Source organism: Schistocerca piceifrons, chromosome 4 (genome assembly GCF_021461385.2).
Source record: "Schistocerca piceifrons isolate TAMUIC-IGC-003096 chromosome 4, iqSchPice1.1, whole genome shotgun sequence".
NCBI lineage: Eukaryota > Metazoa > Arthropoda > Insecta > Orthoptera > Acrididae > Schistocerca > Schistocerca piceifrons.
The window spans coordinates 454,168,222-454,174,402 of record NC_060141.1 but is presented as its reverse complement, the minus strand read 5'-3'; positions in this window follow the sequence as shown (position 1 = coordinate 454,174,402).

Here is a 6,181-nt window from a genome sequence, read left to right as displayed (position 1 = left end):
CACGCGCAAGTGACACACCCACCTTACTTCCGGTCACATTCGCTACCGTGCCTTGGCGTCCATAACAACTTACCGGCTTCTGCATGTGTCGTTTCTGAATGTATCTGCACAACATTACTTCACGTGTCCTCTCCTACGTGAATGCTGAAATATCAGGCAGAATGAGCTACGAAATTAATAGATTAACCATGTTACCATTTGGATGACGTGATTTCTTGTCTTTAACTTTAGGTGAAGCTTTTAACTGTTATTTTTAATCAAATTATTAGTTATGCATAAGCTCGGCTAATCCCGCGCGGCATTTAGGATCAATTGCCAAATTTTGCACCATACAGATTGTAAGTAGGCTGCTTGGGTTTTCTTAGCGCTCTGTGTGAAAATCACTGGCTGCGCTGTGTGCAGTCTGTGGCTGGTTGGCATTGTTGTAATACTCGCCATTGTAGTGTTGGGCAGATGGATGTGAACAGCGCGTACCGTTGTGCAGTTGAAGGTGAGCCGCCAGCAGTGGTGGATGTGGGGAGAGAGATGGCGGAGTTTTGAAATTTGTAAGACTGGTTGTCATGAACTGCTATATACACTCCTGGAAATTGAAATATGAACACCGTGAATTCATTGTCCCAGGAAGGGGAAACTTTATTGACACATTCCTGGGGTCAGATACATCACATGATCACACTGACAGAACCACAGGCACATAGACACAGGCAACAGAGCATGCACAATGTCGGCACTAGTACAGTGTATATCCACCTTTCGCAGCAATGCAGGCTGCTATTCTCCCATGGAGACGATCGTAGAGATGCTGGATGTAGTCCTGTGGAACGGCTTGCCATGCCATTTCCACCTGGCGCCTCAGTTGGACCAGCGTTCGTGCTGGACGTGCAGACCGCGTGAGACGACGCTTCATCCAGTCCCAAACATGCTCAATGGGGGACAGATCCGGAGATCTTGCTGGCCAGGGTAGTTGACTTACACCTTCTAGAGCACGTTGGGTGGCACGGGATACATGCGGACGTGCATTGTCCTGTTGGAACAGCAAGTTCCCTTGCCGGTCTAGGAATGGTAGAACGATGGGTTCGATGACGATTTGGATGTACCGTGCACTATTCAGTGTCCCCTCGACGATCACCAGTGGTGTACGGCCAGTGTAGGAGATAGCTCCCCACACCATGATGCCGGGTGTTGGCCCTGTGTGCCTCGGTCGTATGCAGTCCTGATTGTGGCGCTCACCTGCACGGCGCCAAACACGCATACGACCATCATTGGCACCAAGGCAGAAGCGACTCTCATCGCTGAAGACGACACGTCTCCATTGGTCCCTCCATTCACGCCTGTCGCGACACCACTGGAGGCGGGCTGCACGATGTTGGGGCGTGAGCGGAAGACGGCCTAACGGTGTGCGGGACCGTAGCCCAGCTTCATGGAGACGGTTGCGAATGGTCCTCGCCGATACCCCAGGAGCAACAGTGTCCCTAATTTGCTGGGAAGTGGCGGTGCGGTCCCCTACGGCACTGCGTAGGATCCTACAGTCTTGGCGTGCATCCGTGCGTCGCTGCGGTCCGGTCCCAGGTCGACGGGCACGTGCACCTTCCGCCGACCACTGGCGACAACATCGATGTACTGTGGAGACCTCACGCCCCACGTGTTGAGCAATTCGGCGGTACGTCCACCCGGCCTCCCGCATGCCCACTATACGCCCTCGCTCAAAGTCCGTCAACTGCACATACGGTTCACGTCCACGCTGTCGCGGCATGCTACCAGTGTTAAAGACTGCGATGGAGCTCCGTATGCCACGGCAAACTGGCTGACACTGACGGCGGCGGTGCACAAATGCTGCGCAGCTAGCGCCATTCGACGGCCAACACCGCGGTTCCTGGTGTGTCCGCTGTGCCGTGCGTGTGATCATTGCTTGTACAGCCCTCTCGCAGTGTCCGGAGCAAGTATGGTGGGTCTGACACACCGGTGTCAATGTGTTCTTTTTTCCATTTCCAGGAGTGTATATTATGACTTTTGAACACTAGTAACGTAAATACATTGTTTGTTCTCTATCAAAATCTTTCATTTGGTAACTATGCATATCAATAGTTAGTGGCTTCTGTAGTTTGAATCTTTTATTTAGCTGGCAGTAGTGGCACTCGCTCTATTGCTGTAGCTTGAGTAACGAAGATTTTTGTGAGGTAAGTGATTTGTGAAAGGTATAGGTTAATGTTAGTCAGGGCCATTCTTTTGTAGGGATTTTTGAAAGTCAGATTGCGTTGCGCTAAAAATATTGTGTGTCAGTTTAAGCACAGTCGTATATAATTTTTCAAAGAGGACGTTTCATATGTCGACCCTTAGCCGAGGATAGTGCACTGGAATCTTCTAATTTTTCTTGTAGTTTGTGTAATTAGTGTAGATTTTGTTTATTGCTAGCGCGTAATTGTAGAGAGAATCTCCTTTGTAGTTGCAGTCTTTCATTGTTGTACAGTAAAACAGGTGTGGCACGCATGTAAATTTGCACCAAGTATTTCGCAGCTTGCAATTAACTAGATATTGTTTTCAGCGCTATGTTAATGTGTTCTCTTATTTTCTGTGTTATCGTGTGAAATATTGTGACAATAATGCGTGTGAAAAACGTAACACTACGCTCCAAAGTAAACTGAGAAATAATAGTGATGACGAGCGTAGCTTACCAGCACCGCTGTGTAATGAATTAACAGACATTCAAAGTAGCAATTTGGTAACTGTGCATGGGGAAATGGAGCGGGCGTCAAATAATGGTGTAGACAGTGAAACAGGTAGTGAACAGGGAAACATTATCGATCGATCGGTCGGCAACAGCTCACCTCAGGAATCGGGAATGACGGAACACAAGATTGCAAATACTGTAGACTCAGGTTTTGGGTTCTCACCGTTTTCTCAAATGAGTCAAGACACATTTTCCGCTTGTCAAAATGTGAATGTTGCCGGTGCAAATTCACTGCCGAAAAGCACTGAGGAACATGTTTCAGACACCAGTGCATTGTTATTACAATTAATGCAACAAATGGGACAAAAGCTTCAAAAGTTAGACACAATGGAACAAAATCAGAGACAAACACAGCAAAAGCTTCAAAAGTTAGACACAATGGAACTAAATCTTCAAAAGTTAGACACAATGGAACTAAATCTTCAAAAGTTAGACACAATGGAACAACACCAGAGACAAACACAGCAACAGTTAGACGCAATGGAACAAAATTTTCACACCACGCTTGAACAAACACGTGAAGATTTAACTACTGAGTTACATAAAATCGAATCGAAATGTCAAAAAGTCTGTAATGACGTAAAAACACACATTTGTGAGCATTTTCAACCTATTATTTCGCGGCATGAATATGCATTACAGAATCACGAAGCAGCCATAAAAGAGCTGCAAACTATTGTTCATGAAAATCATGAGACCTTGCAAGCCAAAAGTGACTCAGTTGCATCTACGATTCGGCAGGAAAACGTAAAGGACACAGTAGATACTCTGAAAATTGGTTCAGTAAGACACATGGAGGAAATTAGTTCATTATCAGAGAAAGTAGTGGAACTTTAGTTGAACTTTCGGATCTGCTAAATAATTTATCTACGAAGGTAGATGATAATCTGAATGACACAAAACTGGTAGTCTTTAATGACACAGAAGAGTGCGAACAAATTAGGAAATTCAAACAAAATCAGAATCAAATTAATACATAACACCAAAGAGAAATCCGGGAAGTACAAGATCGGTTCACTCAGGTAATACAAGAATTACATATTTTAGAGGAAACTCGCGCTCCAATACGGGAAGGGGAACACAGAAATAGGGAACAACCACTAAATAATAACACAGCGCATTTCGGAAATTATGAAAGAAATTGGCAAGGTGCACCGAATTTTGAAATGGAACCGCCGAAACGACGTAACAATGACCGACATGCGACTCACCGACACGATGATTTTGACTATATGCTGTTCATTACTACACATAAATTCAAAACATTTAAGAATTCTGGGAACGACATTCATCCACAAGCGTGGCTTCATCAATTCTCTCATTGTTTCCCTCGCAACTGGTCATTAGAGCACAGATTAGAATTTATGTGTGGCTACTTAGAGAATGAACCAGCTGTAAGAATGCGATCAGTCATTCACGATAGCCACAGTGAAGGAGAATTTTATTATGCCTTCCTCTCAACATATTGGTATCAAGCCACACAAGACCGAGTAAAACATAGCAACATAATGATGAAACATTTCGAACAATCTGAATTTTCCAGTCTTGTGAAATATTTTGAAGACATGTTGCATAAGAATCAATATCTTTCAAACCCATACAGCCCTTCAGAACTCATCCGCATTTGCTTAATGAAATTGCCTGAACATTTAAGAAATATTATTTTAGCAGGACGTTGCAAAGACGACATTGAAGCTTTTCAGGGACTCTTACAAGAATTAGAAATTGACAGACAGTCGCAGGATGCGAAAACAGGAAAACAATCACAACAGGTCACATCCGTCACAATTCCGTGATGACAGAAACAATAACTGGACACGACAAGTCTATTCTTACAACGCAAATCGTGACCAAAACAGACACCACCCATATGACAACCACTGGCAAAGTAATAATAGTTACAGAGAAAGATCGCATTTCCTTAGTAATGAATATGACAGAGATTACCTTAGAAACAGACAATATGGGAACCAAAACAATTATTATCAAGGGAGACAGAATAACTTTAGACGCAACGGACCAGCGCGCAGTTACGATTCAGGGAGAAGTTCTTCACCACGTGACCAACAAGAAAGAAAGTATGGAATCTTCCGACATGACGACAGACGATATGATCGTAACGACAGACCTGAATTGGATCAGAACTGGCGGGATTCAAACAGAGCAGGGCACTTTCGACAACGTGAATTTGTAGAAGCTAGGTCTCCTAATCCCAATAACGACGCGCGCCAACAAAGGAACAGACAATGACTCGCACCACAGGCAGCCGCGTGCACCGGCTGGCTCAGAGAAAAATAACATAGACGCTAACCTTGAGAAAAATTTTAGCATTCCTCGCCGACGTATACCGCATGATAATTCCATTCAAGTTGAACCTCTGCGTACTAGGAAGAGTAAAGGATTGCACCACATTTCACATGTAAAACCGTTTATTGAAAGATAATCTGCTTTTTAACTTTGTCTTTGCCATAAAACTTTTCACTTCACATTTCTAGTATGCTTTGTCAGACTTAAGAAACTGTTAACATGCAATAATGTTTGAAGTTAAATATCCAGTCTAGAACCTAGGGAACATTTTTAAACAGAAATTACGAATGCATTGTTATAGTGAACAGATGACACAGTGTTGTATTTGTACATTCTTGCTTGTTAGTTGCACGATTACGTAACGACTATCAGGCTTACATACTTAGGACATATACTGGTACTGCTAATGAGATTTTAATGCAACATTTTGGTTTACTTGAAAATACATTCTGGATTTAAAGTACTTTCAGTGAGATACCAGATGACATAGTGGTTAGTTTATGTGACAGCTACACGATTTTATCACGATGCTACTAATGAGTGACAATTTACAATGTTGCTTTTGCAGTGTTTCTGTTTTATATCTGCACAGTTTTCTGTTTTATTCTGGGAAGTAAAATATGTTTTAGTAGTAACTTTTGTGGTATAGCTACATTGTGACAGCCTTTTTCGTAGCACAGCAATACGTTACATTATAGTACTTTCTTGATCACGGTAAGGTACGTAATAACTACGATATCTATACGCCAAGCATTTCACTTTCGTTTATGATGAGGTAAGTACATTGCTTCAGCAGAACTTTGCTTACAGAGGACGATAACTACGACACTTCAACAGAATTATCTTACAGCAAGACGCACATTTAGCGCTACTGGACACGCATTTCAGTGATTAATTTTGTACTTAAAACATTTATTTTTAAAGATTTTTGAATTACAAAGAAAGTTTTTCGTGATACATTTCATTCCATTGCTGTAATCTGTAACACCTGACGGTATAATTACATTAATGCTCAGGGGGGTACACGCTTACTTTGTGTACCATGTGTGTGGCAAGCACAAGGATCCCTAGCTAATATGGTATTTGCTTATACAACTTTACACATCGGTACCATATTTCTCGAACACAGAATTACGCAGCTATCTG